At 36.0% G+C, this 23,219-nt stretch overlaps 1 long non-coding RNA gene across 1 annotated transcript in view; it reads left to right on the top strand.

Annotated features, from left to right (window-relative positions):
- The first annotated feature begins 1,129 nt into the window (after window positions 1-1,129).
- LOC131079472 (uncharacterized) overlaps window positions 1,130-23,219 on the top strand; it is a 53,371-nt gene continuing 31,281 nt past the window's right edge. Inside the window, exon 1 of the long non-coding RNA XR_009113982.2 lies at window positions 1,130-1,519. This is a non-coding gene — a long non-coding RNA (uncharacterized LOC131079472). The remainder of the gene's footprint in view (window positions 1,520-23,219) is intronic.

The following is a 23,219-nucleotide window of genomic DNA, read 5'->3' as shown; positions in this document are numbered from 1 at the left end:
TCTATCCCCAACCCCAACCCTCTAAAGGAATCCATCACTTACCCCTTATTTTCTCATTTTGTACATGTCCATTTGAATAAATCTTGTTCTAATGGTACAACCTTAAAGAAAAGCAGAATGATAGATCAAGATTTTCAATAAAAAATTACTTTATTTGGGGCTTGGAAAGTTGTGTGTTCCCCTTGAGGCCACCATTGGAGAAGTTTGATGGGTTGCTAGCTACTAGAGAAATACATTAAGTTTCTACTATTGTTGGAGAGACTTGTAAAGGCGTGAACGTTGAAAGTGTAGTAGAAGCATCCATCAAGGTTAGCAAATAGCAACTAGGGGAGTAGGGTGACAAAACTATATGCATTTGTCTAAGATAACAAGGGTAGGGGATCAATATTAAGATGAACTACCAAGTGTTAAAGATTAGACAAGGTTTCATCCAAGAGCAAGGGTTCCTCGACATCATCACCTCCAACAATGCTCTTCTCTCTAGCATTTTTCTTCATGATCCTTATTTTTAGAACAAATTTCCACTAACCTTTTAATGCATCTCTAAAACCTACCCAATATTCATCTCACCATTAAATTGACTTACAAAGAAATACATTGATTATTAAATTATAAGATTTATAGCTCCTACACTTAATTCAATTTAATTAATACATTTTAAAATTTTAAATAACAAAAAAAAATTAATAAAACGTAAAAAAAATTTAAATTATGCCTCAATGTATCAAAAGTCTTAAATTTACCTTTGAAGAACTTATTAAGTGTATAAAAAATCCTTCAAAATTTGAAGTTCTAGCTACTTCAATGGGATAAAAATATGAAAACCTGTCAAAAGACACTTGACTTATGACAAAGTCCATATTATAGACACCTAGATAGTGTTAAATTCAAATCTTTAATAATACAAAAAATTTCTAAATAAATAAATAAAAATTGAATATTTATAAATAAATAAAAGTTGTACGTAGAACCTTAATTTGAAACTCCCCCTATTCATTGAATCAGAATTGCTAAGGCCTTGTGGCTCATTGGTTTCAAAGAGAAAGTAGTAGAACTAAGAGGAAATTCCCTAGTCCTTGATGACGACGACCCTTGTGCATTGAAGGGAAAATATTTTGATCAGCAGATCAAGACGACTAATCACAAATATGATGACTAACAATGTTGAAGGAGCTGCGTGTCATGATTACAGCTTTAGAATCCACTCTTCCACTTCATCTTGTAGTCCAGATTCATTACGAAATGATTCATGTTTTGAAATGATCATAAAGTTACGCATAAAAGGTAATTTCAAAAAGCGAAGCTGTACATTCCATTCATGGTGAATTCATAAAAAAATTCCCCTTTTAGAAATCACCTTTACCTATATATAGAGGAATGGTACTTAGCCTTTTGGGCACTATTAAAATTGGCGCCAAAGGAAAGGTCTTCTTTTGCTGTCAAAAGAACACAGAAGTCTCAACAAAGTGGGAGAGGATCATCAACCTCAACAAAATTCCTTTCTTGGGGTTCTCAACAGGTACCTCTATCTTATTCTCATATCAGTGATTTACCTTGTGGTAGTGTAGAGTATGGTAAATCCTACCTGAATTTGGAAAGGCTTGTTTGAAAAATCCTCTGCAACTCCCAACCTGCCCTGCTTAAACATCAAGGAGTTGGACGGACCAAACTTCTTTCTTCCTCAAAGGCCCAATAACCCCAGTTGCCTCCAATTTGGGTGCTGATATCTCTGAAAAATGCTTCAAGAAAGCAATCGGGTACCCTAAAAAGCACTGCATGCTTATAGACCAACACCAAGCTAGAACAATTTGTTTGGCATGGATGGCCTAGCGACCTTAGCCAATATTTCATTTACTTCACCTACCCATACCCTAATGACTTGGGTCTGCAAACTTCTACATCCTGAATGAGAGGAAGATTGAAGACATTGGAGGGTTTATCAATGTATCCATCTCTCCATGAAACATCCAGTATATGTTCGCCAGGCCCTTGGAGGGATTAATATGGCTTTGCCTGCCCATTATAACGTAAGGGCTAATACGAAGGTTATGACATTTTTTTTGTTCTAGGATATCAAGTTTGCACCTGGACCAAGCCCAAGGTTTCAGTTAATAACAGAATTCAATGAAAAAACTAAGCAAAAAACTACCCTTATGCTTAGTATGATCCAAAAGAAACCCAGGGACCACATTCTTCTTTGTCAATCTGAGTTCTAGTCAAGTTCCAAACAAATTTGAGAATATATTCCACAAAATTTTGTGCTCCATTTGGATTGATTTCTAGGTCTCGAACAGCCAGAGTAGCTGAACCTAATAAGACAGTAATTACAATCCAGGAAGTTATAAGTACCTGTGCATGAACTTGAAAACCCCCTATTTGCCAATAAAAATGCTGACCTACTTCCACACAAGATATCTCGTAGAAATAATTTAGTGTGTTAATAGAAAATTGTACAATATCCATATTACCCTAAAGGAATGATTTTGGTTCAATGACAGATTCGTCAATTATTTCACTATATATGTGGCATGTATCATCATAAGCTAGTAAGGCTTATCATTTGGCCAGTATTTATTGAATCCTCTGTAGCTCCACCAACAACTCTGGATTTTTTTTGAGAGACTTAGTTATTCTACTTGTCTAATCTTGGTAGTTTTGCATCAAAATAGGGAGATCTTACTGACTTAAACCTATAGACTCAAATATGGTAACTCTAACCAATACAAAGTCTGTTTTGTAATTCATTTGTTGATATTTTTTTATCTGAGTGCTCGTAGACTTAGAGAGTGAAGAAATCCCTAGGTTCCAACGAATGTGCACAGCAAATTTAAGAAGAACAAAAATTTGGAAATTGGCACCTAATGCCGAACAAATCCATGATCAAATTGTGTGGCTTCAACAGACTAGTTTTGTGCTTTAAAACATGTATCTGAAAGAGTTTTTGCTATGGAGTTCTCGTGGCAGCTTGATCTGGTTGACCAGATCATTAGTGCTAGTGAGAAATATAGAGATTTCTAGAATATATATTGTTTTCCTCCAATCTGATTACAGTGCTACAGATAAAAGCATGTGATTTTTTGATAAGCTAATTCAAGGATACTGGCCTTAACATTAACTGTGACACTAGGAATTATGACCTAGAGGTCTTTGCGAAGTAGACCAAGAAGCTCAAAACAAGGGCCAACTATATGCATTCCAGCTAACTTGAAATTGAAAGTACAATTTCTTAAAACAGGGAGCTCAAGAAGAGATTGCAGATATTGATAAAGAGAACCCTTTTATATAGTAATCTTGAAGAGTATAATGTTTGACACAGCATATCACGTCAATCAAGCACAGGGAGTATCATCTGGAAAAGAAGAATAAGAATCCCGTGTAGTAACTACAACTAATACCCCAAGGGCCTCAAAAGTTCCTGTAAGAGCAGCTATTGGGCAAAGGGGATAAAATTTCTAGAAAAATAGACCATAGCAGTGGTGATTAGGAGCCAACAACCAAGGAATTGAAAAAAATAATTGGCTCAATGTAACCTAAAAAAGGTTAAATTGGAATTGATTACAATCTTTTTTAGAACTGACTCAGAGATAAAATCTAAAAGAGTTGAAAGAAATATTAATACACATATCAAGGTAAAAACGATTGCTGCAAGGCCAAAGTCAAGTTGGTACAATTCAAGCAGATAATTCTTCAACCCAGCATCCGATCGCCATTCATATGGATGAGATTCAAGACCAACCTATTGGAAGCGCTTCACAAGCAAGACAAGAGGCTCCACAGTTGGTTAAGGCAAGATAACTCAAGCTAAAGGTTTTGAGCAAGTCCAAACACTTCATCAGATGCCCAAAGCTGTGCAAATTAGTGGCAAGTTGATATTAAATCAATAGGAGACTATGCTAGACAAGGAAGAGGTGTCAATGACCCTCATAAGAGAAAGGTAAAGGTAAATCAAATAGGACCTCATTGTGTTTCACATACCAAAAGTGCCAAGATGGGGAGTCATCTAACATAGTGTTTATTCCCTTCATCACTTCCTTCCCTACTCCCATATAAGTCTCACTTGACTTTTTCTTCTAATTCATTTCCTATCATTTGTACATAATATATTATCCTTCACTTCTATCATAAGTTGTTTCAGGATGTCCTTGAAAAATACTTAAATTCACTTCCAACCCATTACCAATTTGATTTCCTTTACCTTGTCTTCATTTCTCTTTCTTAGGATAACATTGTTCTATGTGGCATTTGCCTCTTCCCTTTTTAATAGCCCCCTTCCCATCTCTTTTTTTTCCCAGTTTCATTGTTTCAATTCCCACATCTCAAATTTTAACTCATTTAAGTTCCCAACCTCTTTCTCCAATAATTCTTAAGTTTTCACTCTTAACTCCTCCTTTCACAAGCTTCAACATCATCCTCTACATGGGCCATCTCTTCCACTTGCACAATGTGTAACTTCTACTTCCACTAGTTCCCAAGTTATCACTCTTAACTCCACTTTGTCAAAAGCTTCACAATCATCCTCTGTATTGGTCATCTCCTCCACTTGTTCAATGCATAAAGTCTACTTCAACTAATTTGCAAATGGTTATTCATGGTCAGTCATCTACTTCCACCAATCACCCATGACAACCATTGCTTAATTTATTCTCCCTTCCCCTATGCTTCCCTAAAGTTTTGATACTACATAACAAATGTCTCAACTTAGTAGGCCAACAAACAAATATGGCCTCCTACCTTAATGAAATGGAAGAAAAAAAACAAAAAGTATTATCAAAATAATAGAGGCAATAGAGCAACTAAATGAGTCACACAAATGACCAAGCCAAGGTTGATACCCTGCTTTTATACATAGAGATACCAAAGGCACGTAGGGTGATGATTCCAATAATCTCAAGATAAGAGGAACAAAAGTTACCCTCCAACTATAAAACTTATACCGATCATGAATTTCAAATTATTTCGACCAATGAACCAGAGTGCCCCAAGAGATGGACCATCTAGTAGCCTAATTTTTAAACCACAATCAAACAATGCATGATGCAGGGCATCCTCCACGTGAAAGAGAATCTCTTCCAAAATTAATTTTTTCCTATTGCTGGGCAAAGTAGTGGAGTCCTCCCGTGAGGACCTAATTTTGGCTTATTTGAGCTGGGGTGAAAAGTAACGTAAGAAAATGATTGCTCGGCTTTTAGTTTTTTTTTGTTTTTGGTGTGGGTGTTGCTGGAGAGGCCACGAAGCATTTAGAGCAGCAACTTAGGAATTTTATAGGTTTAGTTCTAGTTGTGTGGGTTCTCTATTTTTTGAGGGGGTTTTAGAGAAGAGAGTTTCCAAATTTTGGAAAAGGGGAGAGAGGTTGGGGACTATTTGTTTTTGGGATTTGAAGGGTGGGTGTTTGGTATTGTTGTTGCAGGTCTAAGAGAGATTTGATTTCAATGTTGATATGGGAAGCCAATAGGCTAGTCTTTTTGTCATCTAAATTTACTTCATATTGCAAAAATAAACTCATTGGTTTCGTTGAATCAGTTTGGTGTTGATACAAATTTATCTTTCTGATTTAGGAATCATATTTGCATAAGTATTGTAGTTTGTTGCAGGTGGTTTGGAGAAGAGTTTTTGCAGGCCTTAACACCAGTGGTATCAGAGCCAAAAGATTCTGGGCATGTAGACAGATTCGCTGGAGGGAGGAAGCTTGCACCAAGATCAAGATTGTAAGTATTGTGAAAGATGTATGCAAGAGGCGCCCAGTGTGGTTGGGGTAGACATGGAGTTAGAAATGGAGGAAGAAACCCTCCAGATTTTGTCCGTATGGATGATTTTAGAGCCCCGAGTAGGCAAGTTGAAGCCATAAGAGAAGAAATAAGAAGAGGGTTTGCTCGTAGAAGACAACCCAAGAGTGAAGAGGATGAAACTGTAACAAATACAGAAGAAGGTGAAGAACATGCTGAAGATGAAGTAGAAAGAGCAGCTGCTAATGATCCCTTGGTTAGAGCAATTACAAAAATGGGGAAAAGACACAAGGTTGATGTTCCTACTTTTAATGGGATCCAGAATCCGAAGGAGCTAATAGATTGGATTAATGAAATGGAAGAGTATATTGAGTATGAGGAGGTAGATGATCCTGAAAGAGTAAGGTTAGCCAAAACCAGATTGAAAGGCCATGCTTCGAAATGGTGGAAAGAAGTGCAACTAGAAAGAGGGAGAAAGGGCAAATAAAAGATCACAAAATGGGACCAAATGGTAGAAAAGCTAAAGAGACAGTTCATTCCAGTTGATTATGAGCTGGATTTATTGAAGAAAATGCAGGGCTTGAAACAAGGAATCAAGACTGTTAAACAATACACCGAAGAATTTCACAAGATTTTGATCAGATCAGGCCATTCAGAAGCCAATAAGGAGAAGTTAGCCCACTATATCACTGGACTGAAACCAAGCATCCAAGAAGAAATATCCTTGATAAGAATTTCCAACATGGAAGATGCATTCCAGTTTGCCCTTAAAGTTGAGGAGAAAATAAACAAAAGATTTGAAAATAAACAGAAGGATAGAAGCTAAGGAGGAAAGACTGATGGAAGAACATTCAAAAGTGACAATAACCCTTAGAAAAATCAGAAATCTGATGAAGGGGGCAGCAACAAAAATCAGAAATATGAAGACATGTATGGATCAAGGGATCAAAGATCAAGAGGCCAAGGAAGATTTGGAAGAGGAACCTTCAGAGGAAGCTGCTACAAATGCGGTAAAGAAGGTTATAAGTCCTATGAGTGTCCTCATGAAGAGGAGAAACCAAGAAGAAGGTCTGAAATTCATAATAGGGTAGCAAACATAAATGAAGAAGAAGAGCATTCATCCCAGTCAGAAGAAGCCGAAGGATGAGAAATCTTGATGACTAGAAGGGCATTTATAAGTGAAGACAATGAACTGGCATGGAGGAAGAAGTTGTTCAAGACAAGATGCAAGTGCGAGGGTAAAGTTTGTAATGTCATTATTGACAGTGGGAGCACTGACAACCTGGTGCCAGAAGAGATGGTGAAGAAACTGAGGCTAGAAAAGAAGAAGCATCCAAATCCATATCGAATAGCATGGGTGCAAAATGACAAGAAATTGTTGGTAAATGAGCAATGTATGGTAAAATTTAAAATAGGTGGTTATTTTGATGAGATATTATGTGATATAATTCCAATGGATGTATGTCATATCTTGTTAGGAAGACCTTGGCAATATGATAGAAAAGCTTTGCATGATGGGTATAATAATGTTTACAGAATAACTAAGGATGGAAAAAGACATTTGTTGAAGCCTTTAAAAGAAGATTCAGTTCAAGTTTGTAGTAATGCAAGAGTGTGTTTGGCTGATTCCAGGAAATTTTTTGAAGGTATGAGACATGAAAAGGTGTGTTTTGTTTTGATTTTGAAAACTAACATTGAAAATGTGGGAGATGTTTCAAGAGAGATTGCAGATTTGTTGCAAGAGTTTGGAGACATTGTCTTAGATAATGTGCTTGAGGGATTCCCACCGATGAGGAAGATCAACCGTTAGATTGACTTGGTTCCAGAAGTCAGTTTGCCAAACAAGGCAGCCCACAGAATGACTCCTACATAGATAGAAGAGCTCAATAGGCAAGTAGCAAAGTTATTGGAGAAGGGCTTGATCTGTGAGAGCGTGAGTCCTTGTGCAGTGTCTGCGGTGTTATCATTGAATAAGAATGGAGAATGGAGGATGTGCACCGATTCCAAATCCATCAATAAGATTACAATCAAGTACAGATGTCCAATCTGAAGGATGGATGATATTATGGATTGCTTAAATGGAGCTTAGTACTTCACTAAGATTGACTTAAAAAGTGGGTACCATCATATTCGGATCAGAGAAGGAGATGAGTGGAAAACTGCATTCAAGACGAAAGAAGGTTTGTTTGAATGATTGGTCATGCCTTTTGGACTAACCAATGCACCCAGCACAATTATGAGGTTAATGAATTAGGTATTGAAAGAATTCTTGGGCAAGTTTGTTATAGTTTACCTTGATGATATTTTGATATTTAGAAAGACTATGGATGAACGCTTGATGCATATTTGATTAGTATTTGAAAGGCTTAGAGAAGAAAGGTTGTTGATTAACCTCAAGAAATGTAGCTTTGGAAAGAGAGAGTTGGTGTACTTGGGTTTTCTTGTATCAGGTGATGGTATCATAATGGATCCTAACAAGGCGAAGGCTATCCTAGAATGACCAACACCGAAAAGTGCAATGGGGGTGAGATCATTTCATGGTCTAGCTAGTTTTTACAAAAAGTTTATTAGAGGTTTCAGTAGTATATGTTCGCCACTAACTAAAACAATGAGGAGAGATAAGAAGGAGTTCAGGTGGACAACGAGGGCAACAAAGAGTTTTGAGTTGTTGAAGGCAAAGCTAACAGAGCAATCAGTGTTAGCACTCCCAAATTTCAACAAGGTTTTCCAAGTAGATTGTGATGCAAGCAGAAATGCTATTGGGGTTGTTTTAAGCCAAGGTAAACCCATTGCCTATTTTAGTGAGAAATTGAATGATGCAAAGAAGTATTCTATTTATGATTAAGAATTTTATGCCATAGTTCGAGTACTTAAGAAATGGAGGCATTATCTTTTACCAAGATGTTTGTTTTGTACATTGATCATCAAGCACTACAATATTTAAGTAGTCAAGTTACATTCAATCGGAGGCATATGAAATGGGTAAAGTTTTTACAGAGCTATACATTTGTTTTAAAACATAGAAGTGAGAAATCTAGCAAGGTTGCAAATGCATTTAGTAGGAAGCAAAATTTGTTGATTGAAATGCAGGTAGAAGTTTTTGGTTTTGATGAGCTCAAGGAGCTATACAATGAAGATCTAGATTTCAGTGAAGTATGGAAGGCTTGTAAGGATACTATTGCAGCAAATAGGACAAGGTGGTTGGATTATTTAATCAAGATGGTATGTTGTTTAAAGGTAACCAGTTATGTATTCCAAAAAGTTCTATGAGATTGAACTTAATCAAGAAAAAACACAGTGGAGGTCTTGCAGGACATTTTGGTTTTGACATAACCATAGCACTTGTGGGTGAGAAGTATTATTGGCCTCAAATGCAACAAGATGTGTGAAAGTATGTTCAAGGATGTAGGATATGTCAAATGGCAAAAGGAGCTAGCCAAAACACTGGTTTATATCAGCCATTACTTGTACTTGAGAGGCCATGGGAAGAAATAAGTATGGATTTTGTTCTTGGTTTGCCAAGAACACAAAGGGGTTATGATTATATATTTGTGGTGGTTGATAGATTTTCCAAAATGGCTCATTTTATTCTATGCAAAAAGAGACCAATGATGTTGTTCATGTTTGGAGAGTTATTTTTCAGGGAAATTGTAAGGCTTCATGGTCTACCGAAGAGCATGTAATTTCAGACAGAGACAAAAAGTTTGTTGGCTACTTTAGGAGAACATTATGGTAGAAGATGAAGACTGATCTGAAGTTTAGTTTAGTGTACCATCCACAGACAAATGGACAAACTAAAGTTGTAAACAAAAGCTTGGGTAATCTGCTAAGAAGTCTAGTTAGTGGCAAGCCAAAGGGGTGTGAGTTGATCCTACCGCAAGCTGAATTTGCATACAACAACTCCATCAATAGAAGTACATGATGGTCACCATTTCAGATTGTTTATGGCAGCAATCCAAATGTTGTTTGAGATCTAAAAAAGTTGGAGAGAAGTGACAGAAATAGTGCAGAAACGGAAGACTTTGCTGAACATATGAAGAGCCTACATGATGAGGTAAGAAAGCATATTGATAAAATGAATTTTCAGTATAAGTCTAAAACTGATTTGAAGAGCAGACATAAGGAATTTCAGGTTGGAGATGATGTTATGGTTCATTTAAGGAAGCACAGATTTCTAGTGGGTACTTACAATAAGCTCAAAATGAGGAAATTTGGTCCGTGTAAGATTGTAAGTAAACATGATTCAGGTTATGCAGCCTAAATGATTCAATATATCTATTATTTTTAATATTTCAGATTTAACAAAGTATTATGAAGGCGAATTTCAAAGAGACATCATAGAGGCATAGTTGAGCATTCAAGAACCCACTTTAGAGAGGTGTGAAATTGAGACAATTTTGGATAGTAGGGTGAGTAAGAGCACAAAGAACAAGCAATATTGTGAATATTTGGTAAAACGGCTTGGAAGACCTATTGAAGACTCATCTTGGCTATCGGAAGTTGAAGTTAAGGGCCATGGTTTTCCTCTTGAGAAGTGATAGGGTCACTTTTCTTTCTACCATGGGTGTCTGATGTAGAGTATCCTCCACGTTGGAGAGAATCTCTTCCAAAATTAATTTCTCCTGTTGTTGGGCAGAGTAGTGGAGTCCTCCCATGAGGACCTAATTCTGGCTTATTTGAGTTGGGGTGAAAAGTAACGTAAGAAAATGATCGCTGGGATTTTAATTTTTTTTTCTGTTTTTGGTGTGGGTGATGTTGGAGAGGCTACGGAGCATTTAGAGAAGCAGCTTAGAAATTTGATAGGGGTAGTTCTAGTTGTGTGGGCTCTCTATTTTTCAAGGGGTTTTAGATAAGAGAGTTTCCAGATTTTGGAAAAGGGGAGAGAGGTTGGAAACTATTTGTTTTTGGGATTTGAAGGGTGGGAGTTTGGTATTGTTGTTAGATTTGAATTAAATGTTGATATGGGAAGCCAATAGGCTAGTCTTTTTGTCATCTAAATTTACTTCATTTTGCAAAAATAAATTCACTGGTTTCATTGAATCAATTTGGTGTTGATACAAATTTATCTTTCTGATTTAGGAATCATATTTGCATAAGTATTGTAGTTTGTTGCAGGTGGTTTGGAGAAGAGTTTTTGCAAGATTATACATCAATGCATAGGGGCAATAAGTTAGAGGACATAGTGAATAATGTTGTAGTGAACCTAAAAGTTGAATAAGAGAAACAAATCCTCAATAAGTAGCTAGTTGACAAAGAGCCTAACATGGACAATTTTGAAAGAAAAGGTCAAGAGTGTTAAGGATCCTCAGAGAGAACTAGAAAAATAGTTCAAAGAATCATAAGATAAGTTAGCATAAGTGAAGAATACAAATGCCTCAATGGACATAAATAAAGAGGTATACGAATCATATTGGAATCACTTACTAAAAGCAATGGATGTTTTTTTGGGTTCTTCAAATACATCAACCAAGGTATCATAGAATCTAGCAATGAGATTGGATTAAAATTTATTGAGTTAAGACAACTAAAAGAATCATGATTTCTCCTTTTAGACAAAATCGCTAATTGTTGTAGCATAACAAACAAATGTGAGTGTATGCTTAATTTTTAAAGTTCTAAATAAATTAGAAGTTAGAAGGTATCACAAAGATTTAAATGCACTAGCCAAACAAATTAATCACATGATTACATGTGTTGACCAAACATATTATGATTGTAGAATTCAATGTCGTTTTAAATGGACCTTCCATCTCCATGGAAAACTAACTTGACTTTGAGAAAGAATGAAAAAAGGCAAGGATGAAAAAATTATGCACTCTTAAGATAGAAGAAAATTGATGAATCTACTTTCAAGAAGCAACTGGCAGCAACAAAGTTTCTCACACTTTAAATGATAGTTTCTCTTATAAGGAAGGAATCAATAAGACATGGTGAACTTAAGAAAAATAGGTTTCCTTTGGATAATTTATGAGACATAATGAAAAGTAAACTCTTCACTATCATATAATAGGCATCCTTAATTCTCCCCTTCTCTTGCTTATTCTTTCTTTCATTATTCTATATTTATTATATTCTTGAATTGACTCCTTATCTAGTGGATTGTTGTTATATTTTTTTTAATTGTTATAAGATTAATTCCCCATCGAGTCCCCTATAATGTGGTTCATTTAGCCTACATTGTTAGATTTATAAAGAAGGTGTAGTGTCTCCTTATTGTTAACACTTTCTTAATAAAACTATGAATACTTTAAAGTTATTGTAAAATCTTGCACCCACAATAGATATCAATTAGTGATCTTTTAGAAAAGTAATGTTGTTAGAATTTGGTCAAGACCATATCAATGTCAAATTTATTACAACAGATATTGGGCTTTTGGAGAAATGTTTTTAGTAAAAAACTACCTTAGATTTGGTCCTTACATTGATAAAAAAAATATTGCTTATGTGACATTTCCACAATATATAAAGGCTTCTAACTTCAATAATACTTAAAAGATATTCTAACTATTAAACTTATTTATAAGGTTAGTATGTTCAAAAGTTATGCTAATTTTTTTTTCCCAACTCAACCTTCCATTATAAAGTGAATCTAAAGAATTTCAAAAGTACAAGGCACATAATCAAGGTGAGATTGTGCATGTCGTTGATATGATGCTTAAAGTACAAATGTGCTACAAAATATTGGGCCTGGATCCTATGCTTAGTAAGCATAAAGCCCTTTCAGATAGTTTCAAATATACAGTATGTGCTTTCAAAAAGGAAATTCCATTCATTATTGGATGCTAATCAACTTTGATCCTAGACTACCCATTGCGAACAAGAGCTTACTATAGAGAATGTCATGTGCCCGAAATGAAGAGGGGCTTTAAGCCCCAGTGATGTTTTCTTAACACCCTTTACATCTGCCATTTCAATATATTTAATAAATTGGCATTTTAGTATAAATGAAATTATGCTAAAATTCCTATATCAAGTTAGCCGACTTGGTTGTTTTAGTTTAATTAAATTAAATAATTTTTATTGTGTTTTTTGGGTTGTGTCGACCTGGCAATGTTGGTTTGTAACATGACATAGCCTCCTATTCAAGGGAGCGCTATGCTTCTTTTTGGCATGCTTGGAAGATGATTTATCTCCCTTGGTGCACGTAGGCTCTGGACATCAACCCAGGACTGATAATCAGGTTGGGACGAAGCCACTAATTCTGATAATTGTCTTTTTGAGCCACTTAACCATCAATTTCTAACATAATCTTGTTTGATTGTGGGTCTGAAGCAGTTCGTGGCAACACAGGGAGAGTGCGATTTTGGGGATACCGGATTGTGGAAGACAAAAGGAGGCAGTGAATTGAAGGCCCTATTGAAGCAACGATATCATCAGACATTGCCTTTTGTCTCAATACAAGGCAAGTTTGTGTTTAATTCCTAAGACAGGCCAATGATAGTAGAAGATAGGTGAGGTAGGAAGGAATCGCTATCATCATTATCGGGCTTAGGAAAGGCTATAGAACCAAGGAGGGTTCACGAAAGATTTTGTACCTGAGCAATGTACACTTAGGAGCTAGAATCAACTCGAGCCTAATCACAAAATTGATAATATATTGCTTGCGCCTGAAAACGCAAAGCAATACAATCTAGATCGCAAACCTCCATGTATTTTTTGATTGTATGTAATAGCCATCCTTGAAATTCAATGATTAATCAATTGGCAATCTATTTACTATTCTGTTAATCAGAGTATTCGATTGTTGTCTATTTTCATAGTTTTAATTCTGAGACATCCTACTATCTATGAAGCTAACATCTAGCTAATGTTTACTCCAAGTTGAATTAAGTTCAAATTGATCTCGTTTCAGTCTATTTGGTATAAGTGGTCTCTGAGCATTAAACCATGCTAGCTTGTGGGGGTTGATGAATGAGTGACAGAGAATAGAGATATAAGTAACGAGGGAAAAAGAGGGAATCTCAAATGGGAGATCCAAATGATGAGGCCAAGGCTTTCTTCAGAAGGTCTGAAAAACTTCATGTCAACGTGTTTGAGACTTTGAGGGAAGTAGCCTAGTTACTGAGGGATCTCAAGCAACAACCAACTAGTGATAAGTTTGCCAACAACAAAGGAGAAGGTAGCAATTTTATGGGAGAAAAGATTGTTGGAGATGGTGGCAGAGTCTCAGTCAACACCAAATCGTTTAGGACAAATTTTTTGACAAATGAGGAGGTTAATGAAGAGCAATTAGATCAGGTTAGTGGAATGGATCGTCTCCACGTTGAATATGACCTTTGCAAGGTATTGTAGCCTGAAATCAAAAGGGGGGCATAGGAGTGATATGACCTTTGCAAGGTATTGTAGCCTGAAATCAAAAGGGGGGCATAGGAGTAAAGGGTATGAAGAAAGAAAGGACATTCAATACCGATTAGGGAAGATCCCAATTTCTAATTTTGATGGGACAAGTGATACTTCAGCAAGGTCTTGGTTACAAAAGTTGGATACTTCTCTTTAAACCCCATGCTCTAGGCAGAAACCCTCAAGTTCACTACTTTGCATTTGGAAGGAGTGGCCCATGAATGGTGGTATCATGGGATTGTGACTCAAGGGCATGATGCAATAACTACCATAGAAAATTTTAATCAAAGTTTGATTGAAAGGTTTGATAGGACAAACCCAAAAGCGCATTTTAGGAATTTGGCCCAACTAAAGCAAGAAGGCAAGGTGGAGGATTATGTTTCAGATTTTCAAAAACTAGTTGTAATGGTGTCCGATGTGACAGATAGAAGACTGATAGTGCTCTTTGTAGAAGGTCTAGCTAAACCTTTCAAAGGGTTACTCAAAGTCCTAAACCCTACAACCTTCCAAGAGGCTAGCACAACAACCGTTAATTTAGAAGATTTAGTGGCAAGGGGAAACTTTAGTAGTAAGAGAACAACCCTACCATTGCATAACAAAAAACCTTTTCCAAGGAGTTCATTACCTCCTAGAATACATATATCAAAGCCCAAGCAAACAGATATCAGTAGGAATGAACTAAGGAGAAGTAATTTGTGTTTCACTTGCAAGGAACCATTGTAGCCTGGACATTGATGTTTAGGAAAAGGGTAAGTGCATTATATTGAGGTGATTTTTGAACAGATCTTGAAAGTGAAACAAAAAAAGTTAAAGCACATTACAGGAGGCACACTTGTTGCACTCACAAGAGAACCATGTTATAGTGCATTTTGCATAAAGGGGGCGTTGAAAGGGCAGCGAGTAATCATCCTTATTGACAGTGGAGCCACCTATAATTATGTTAATGAAGAAGTGGTAAGAAGACTTGGCCCAAACACAGTCCCAATTAAAGAGTTTGAAGTAAAAGTAGCTAGTGGAACTACTCTTTGTTGCACTCAAAATGTACCCCAAATTGAGTTGGCTATGGGGGAATATAAATTCAAGGATGACTTCTATGTATTGACATGGACATGGAGATAGTATTTGGATGTCAATGGTTGTATATAATTGACAAGTATGAGACTAGCCACCGAAATATGGAGTTCTCTTTCCAAAACAAAGGAAAAAGGGTAGTGCTACATGGATTGACCAATAAAGGAACAATGGAAATATTAGCCAAGAGGATGGAACGGTTTTTCATAAGAATCAAGTAACGTGGGCAGTGAAATGTCTCATCACTAATACAAGTGCTGCCAAGAAAGAGGGTATCACTAATGTGCAGATTCAATCCATCTTAGACAAACATAACAAGACCTTCAAAGACATACCTCCAAGTTTGCCTCCTAATAGGGGTTTTTAGCACATTATTGAACTTGAAGAGGGAGCAGAAGTAGTAATGATCACTCCTTATCACCATCTGAAAGTTTATAAGGAAGAGATTGAGAAGGCAATCAAAGAATTGCTAGATATGGGGCATATAAGGCCTAGTTCTATCTCATTTACATCTTTTGTAGTGTTGGTTAAGAAGAAATATAGAACTATGAGGATTTGTATAGACTACAAAGCTCTTAATAAGAGGACCATTAAGAATCATTAACCAGTACCATGAATTGATGAATTGAAAGATGAGCTACATGGAGCTAAGTATTTTTTGAAGATTGATTTGCATTTAGGATACCATCAAATCAAGGTCTGGGATGAGGATGTACATAAGACAACATTTTGGTGTCATTATGGGCACTATGAATTCTTGGTGATTTCCTTTGGATTAACAAACTCTCCAACAACTTTCCAATTGTGTATGAATTAGGTACTTGTTCTTCAATTGAGAAAGTTTGTGTTAGTCTTTTTCAATGATATCTTAGTTTGCAACAAAACTTGGGAAGAGCATTTAAAACACTTGGATAAGGTATTGAATATCTTAGAACAATAGTCCTTTTATGCTAAAGAATCTAAATTTGAATTTGGGTTGCAAGAAATATTATACTTGGGTTTCAAAATCAGTGGATATGGAGTAAGTGTAGATGAGGAGAAGATCCAGGCTATCCAAGAGTGGCTAAGACCAAGCAGTTTAACACAGTTAAGGGTATTTGTTGGGCTATCCAGCTACTATAAGAGGTTTGTGAGTGGATTTTCACAACTTGTTGCACGCTTAACGAATCCAACTAAGAAGGGTGCATTTTAATGAACTCCATCAACTCAACAAGCTTTTGATAAGCTCAAGAAGGTAATGAGTTTGTGGCCCATCGTAGCAATTTTAGATTTATCATTACCTTTTGTTTTGGAATGTGATGCATTCGGTGAAGTGATAGGGGTTGTCTTAATGTAAAATAAACACCCCATAGATATTGAGAGTTGGAAGCTTAAGCAAGTTGAGCATAAGTTCTCGATTTATGACAAAGAAATGTTGGCCATAATGCATGCTTTGATTAAGTTTAGACAATATTTAGTTTGTAATGTTTTTGGTTAAGACTGATCACAATAGTTTGAAGTACTTTCTTAACCAAAGGGATTTGATAGGCAACAAAAATGGGTGAGCAAAATTTAGGCCTATGACTTTGACATTGAGTATGTGAAAGAGAATAATAATGTAGTGGTTGATGCATTGTCCAGGAAACCTCATTTGCATTCCATTTTTTATATATCTAACTAATTGGAGATCATTGATTATAGCTGAGTATGCAACAAAGTGATTTGCTAATGATATTTTGGAGGGCAAGTTGCAAGATGATGGGTTTAAAACAACAAATGAATTGATTCTTTACAAGGGATGGGTATACATCACACTTAATTGAAAATGAAAGAAAATATTTTAAAAGCTTGCCACAAAACCCTGCTTGTTGGCCATCCAAGCTTTTATAAGACATAAACAAATGAGGGAACATTTTTCTTGGAAAGGGCTTAAACAAGATGTAATGTAGCATGTAAGAGAATGCAAAGAATGTAATCAGAATAAGGTAGATCATGTGTTTGCAGTAGGATTATTACAACCTTTGCGGATTCCAAATAAAAAATGGGAGAATATATTTATGGATATCATCACTGGATTATCAAAGGTTGAAGGAAAGGATTGTTTGTATGTAGTAGTCGATAGACTCACAAAGTATATGCACTTTCATGCACTATATCATTAAACTTTAAAGCACCTCAAGTGGCAGATCCATCCTTTAAGAAGATTTTTAAACTCAATGGGTTGCCAAAAACAATTGTCAGTGGTAGGGACAGTAGGTTTCTAAGTATGTTTTTGCAAGATTTATTACGCTTAACATGGACAAATTTAACACCTAGTACCAGTTATCATCCACAAATGGATGGACAAACAGAGATAGTGACCTAGTGGATTGAGGTCTATTTACGAACTATGTAACAAGCCAACAAATAACATCAATAAAATGGTTGCATTTGGGTGAGTATTGTTACAATACAACCCATCACATGTTGATCGAGATGTCTCCTTTCAAAGCACTGTATGGCTATGATGTTATTTCATTCATGGACCTGATCTTGACTGATAGTAGAGATCCTAGTGATAAAGATATAGTGCAACAAAGCAAAGATATTATGGAAGCCCTCAAGGAGAACTTGTGACGAGCCCATAATCAACAAAAAGTGTATGTTGATAGGCATCACACCGAATGGACTTTTGAGGTAGGTGACTTGGTGTTTCTACGATTGCAATTCTATCGATAGTCATCAATCAAAAGCAATGGGGCAAAGAAGTTAAAGGCATGTTTTTATGGAACTTATCTGGTGATAAGGAAGGTGGGATAGGTAGCTTATGGGTTGGAACTAACTCCTAACAACATAATTCATAACACCTTCCATGTTTCATGTCTCAAGAAAGCTCTTGGCCAACAAATCACACCCTCGGTGGAACTAGCTCCTATTGATTACGAGGACAAGCTCTTTCTTGAACCAAATACATTGCTAAATGTGAGAGAAAAAACGTTAAGGAACAAAATAATTCCCGAATATTTGGTGAAGTGGAAGGGGTTACCACCGGAGGATGCAACATGGGACGCAATAGAGATTTTTGAGCATTCTAACCTACAATTTCTTGAGGTCAAGCAAATAGAGGACGGGAGGATTGTCATGTGGATGAAATGAAGAGGGGATTGAAGCCTCAATGATGTTTTCTTAACACCCTTTGCATTTTCCATTTTGATATATTTAATAAAATGAAATTATGCTAAAATTTCTATATTGGATTAGTCGACGGTTGTTTTAGTTTAATTAAATTAAATAATTTTTATTTGCCATTTTTGGGCTAGGCTGACCTGGCAGTGGTGGTTTGTAACACGACACAACCTCATATTTAGGGGAACGTTATGTCTCTTTCTGGCATGCTTGGAAGACGAATTATCTGCCTTGGTACACACAACCTCTAGATGTCAACCCAGAATCGATAATCAAGTTGGAACGAAGCCCCCACTTTTGATAGTTGTCTTTTTGAGCCACTTCCTTGATCATCAATTGCTAACATAATCATGTTCGATTGTGTGTCTGAAGAACTTTGTGGCAACACAAGGATAGTGCGAGTTTGGGGATACTAGATTGTCAAACACAGGAGGAGGCAGCGAAATGAAGGCCCTACTAAAGAAATGATACTATTAGGCTTTGCCTTTTCTCTCATGACAAGGCAATTATGTGTTTAATTCCTAAGACGGGCCAATGATAGTAGAAGATAGGCAGTGTAGGAAGGAATCGCTATCGCCATTATCGAGCTTAGGGAAGGCTATAGCACCAAGGAGGCTGACAAAAGATTTCGTACCTGAGTAGTCTACATTGAGGAGCTGGAATCAACTCGAGCCTAATTACAATACTGATGATACATTGCTTGCACTTAAAAATTGAAAGCAATATAATCAAGATCACAAACTTCCAGGCATTTTTGGATCGTATGTAATATCCATCCTCGACATTCAACGATTAATCAATTGGCAATTTTTTTATTGTTTTGTTAATCGAAGTATTTGACTATTGTCTATTTTTGTAGCTTTAATTCTGAGACATATCTTGCTATCTATGAAGCTAATGTTTACTCCAAGTTGAATTAAGTTAGAATTAATCTTATGTTAGGCTTTTTGGTATAAGTGGTCTCTTTTAGAGAACATTGTGTTGAAGACAAAATGGTGATTGTTGTATAGCAAATTTATAGCTAGGGAGATTCCAAAAAAAAAAAAAGATCTTTGAAACCTCTTATTTTGAAAAATTATTGATGATAATGGATCAATAAGACTACTTAAATAAGAAAATCATTTGTAAGGCAAGCACTGAGTAAACCAAATAAAGAAGATGTTTTCTTGTTAAGGCTTGGAATCATGTGCATAACCAATATGACAAATTTGAAGTCCACCATATGCTAATTTTAGTATGTGATTTATATTAATGCACTAGCTACACTTATAAATTGTATAAATAAATCCTTTGAGTTTGTAGTTAGGATACTTTTACTAGTTCAAGAGCAATTGCATTAACCCTAATAGTTATACATGAATAAGTTATTTAACCTTAGAAATTGAATGTATTCAAATATATTTTAAATCATTTAAGAGATTTGTGTGTCTAAACTTAGATTTCAACATTATGTTTTATGTAGATTTTCATTCTATTGCATTATTAAAAAAAATTATATTTTACATTTTAGCATATTGTGTTGTTTAAATCTATATTAATGATTTTATATTCTAAATTGAATATTTAAACTTACAAAAAGGGTGTTATCTAAATTGGAAACTGAATGAGTTGCTAGATAAATTGATTTACCACCACAAGCATGTCAAATCCATTTTTTCCTTCTCTTATTACTATCATGAATGTAATGGTGTGGCAAATAGGAATTTGCTAATGAAGGAATTGATTTTATTCATTTCAGATCTCTTTTAAGATCCAAGGTGGTCAATTAGCATGGGATAGAAGAAATTGTAAATAATGAGAAACCATTATAACTCCCATTACTCATTATTCGTACTGCCCTTTATTGGTTGTATTTATTGGGCTTGTGTACTAGGATATGCTTTGGTGGAATCATAATTTTTGGTCATTTTGATGCATGTTTAGATTATTATCATGGCTCACCTCTTTTCTTCGTACAATAGTTTTGTAGGGTTTCCTCAACGGCTTCAAGTTTGTGGAGGCATGTTTGTTAAGTTGTGGGTTTCTAAGGTGGGATTGTGTGTCATCTATTATGCGGTGTTTTCTTTAGGTTTACTAGCTCATTAAAAATTTATAGGAGCTAGCAAGGACCCTTTGCAACACAATTGTGTTTCAGACTACAAGATTAGAAAAGTCTTCCATTGTCCAAATTTTATTTTTCTATGCTTGGTTAAGAGGGTTTATTGGTGATGACTATTGTAGATTTTTCTTATTTAAGTTGGCTCTAGTGTTTTCTTTAGATGAGGTAAGAGGTTGGTTGGAGCTTCTACTCCTTGTGACCAAACATGTGAATGTGGTTGATAAGGAGGAGATAAAGAAATTGAGGATTCAACTAATAGGTCTAGTCTAAAAATGCAAGGGACTACCATAAATGGAATGGAATTTCCAATGATGAAAATCAATTTGTATGAGGTAAGCATGGATATTGATACTCTAACTACCTCTTGCCAAGATTTGCGTACCCTTGTTAAGTACTTGCAGGTCTCTCACAACAAGAGTACACTAAAAGTTAGCAACGTTTACACCCTTCCTTGATTGTTGAGAAGGTGCAAAGAACTACTAAAAGGACTAAGATCATTAATAGGATATAGTTTAAGGGTTTAGATATTCCTTCTTATCATGATGAAATCAACCCTAATTCCATTATAGTTGTTGCCAAGGGTTGGAATAACCAATATTTGTTAGGGATGATGATGTCAAATTTCATGTTGGTGTTGGTTGTTGAGGAGTATCTAAACTTGCTTGACTAGGCTAGAGCTTAGCGAGCTCTCTTATTTGGTTTTACATTAGTCTTGTTTGGCTTTCAGTTTAAGTATGTTGTTTTCTTGGCCTACTAACCTGTATGTGAGCTTTTTAGTCAAACTCTCTTTGTTTATATTTTATATAGTATTTTATCTTTTTCTTATTTCTTAGGTTGGGACTCCTTATACAACCCATATGATATTATCTAAAAAAATTGTGGCTTAATTGATTGATCATGTCATTCCAATGGTAAATTCCCCATTCTTCTTTTATTTTTATTTGCTTTCTCATCATCCATTTCACTCTGTTTCAAATAGTTTGGCATGAAAACACTTAGCAAACAAAACTCCCCTTACTTTACACTCTCCCCAAAACCATGATAAACACCCCAACTAAACCTACAAATCCTGGTTGAATGCAACGCCAAATTGAACCTCCCTAAACATTGAACTGTGATATTGAATTTCATTAGGATTCAATGACATTGAAATCAAAATTAACATACACTTACTAGAGAGCTTTACATTATCTATCGTTTGCATCAAAACCCTTTGAAATACGATAATTGATGAGTCCAAAATTGATATTAGCATGCTTTTATACCTCTTTATATTCTTTTCTTGGTCCTTTTCCACTAGTTTGCTTCTATTTTGCTTTAAAACGTAGAAATGTTGCTATGATATGATTTAAAAATATAAAAGAATTAAATAGTTTTTGAGGAGAAGATAACGGGAAATAAAAAATTTGTATTGGACTTTATCATGTGTGACTAGTCGAGTGGTTGTAATTTCATCTATATCAACATTTAGGACAAAAGATTATCATAGTAGATGTGATGCAGGAGCATCCCCGGTTCATAGCAATCTTGCATCAACCAAAAAAATATTTTCCTTTCTGTTTTGCTTTATGTTTGCAGTTTCAACATTTCTTTCTATGTGTCTCGGATTTGGTTCATCGGATCTTGTGGAGTTGGATTCTATTTGAAGACTTGATCATCTTCCTTATTCCCAAACCGCAAAGCATTTGGATCTTTTTTCGGCCAGTTATCGCTATTGGTTTCCATGACAGTTTCTTGTTACTGGTTGACAATTTCCTGTTACCAGTTGCCTGGACCTATTTGCATTTGTGATCTATTGGATCCCTTTCATAGCTTACGGAGCCCTGAGCGTTGATTCTGATGTTTCTTGGAGTGTGGCGAACCTTTTCCCACGATCTACACTTCATCCTTTGGATTTTCTGGAGGAATCTCTTGGCGGAGGCCAACCTTGTTGATTTTACACATTGAGTCTTGTTCTTCGTGTTTTGATCCCTTTTTGGGCCGACCGGATCCCTTCGATCGTGTAAATCATTGTATTGAGCATTAAAATAAAAACGATGGGACAATCAAGCAGTTAGACTGAGCATAGAAGATAGATCTTAAAATTGAAGGTCTCGGTTGTGACCTATTATGTACTTTGAGCATGTTTTAGCATGCCTGTGAGCCGGTTTCTGTAACCCAGTTGTTACCAGTTGGTTGTAATCAGTTTTCATGTCATAATTCAATCTGTTTTGGATTGCCTCCATCATATCTTTGTGTTTCTGTTGTGTTTACTCTTGCTGATCCGTCCGGATTGATCTCTTTGAGGTTCGTCCTAACCGGTGACTGTTTCAAGTGGTATCAAAGCGAAGTTTTTGTTCTGGAGGTTGTGTGTCCTGATATTTTTGTTGCAGGGTGGCGGATTGTGGATCCGACCTACAACTGCAGAGGACTGGCGTAAACGATGGCGTAAAGAGGAACTAGGAATGGTGGAGAATGTCAAAATGCAGACCCTGTTGTGATGGAAATGTTGCGAGGGATAGTAGCCCGATTGGAAGTCGTGGAGACAGCCCAAAGAAGAGGTCGACACATTGAAGATGTAAGTGAAGATGCAGGAGAAGAAGCCCTGGCAGAACAAGTAAACCCATCGGTGGTTGATCAAGATGAGGAAAAGTTTTTGACGGTTTTGAGTAGAGAGAATACTAAACCTCATTTTACCTCACCGGAATATGATGGGAAGTTGGATTCGGATGAATTGATGGACTGGATCTCGAAGATGGAGAAATATTTTGATTTTGAAAACATTGCAGAAGAAAGAAAGGTGAAATATGACTATACCCGATTGAAAGGTCGTGCATCTCTTTGGTGGGAGCATTTGCAAGTTG

Source organism: Cryptomeria japonica, chromosome 8 (assembly GCF_030272615.1).
Source record: "Cryptomeria japonica chromosome 8, Sugi_1.0, whole genome shotgun sequence".
Taxonomy (NCBI): domain Eukaryota; kingdom Viridiplantae; phylum Streptophyta; class Pinopsida; order Cupressales; family Cupressaceae; genus Cryptomeria; species Cryptomeria japonica.
This window is presented reverse-complemented; position numbering and strand designations above follow the sequence as displayed.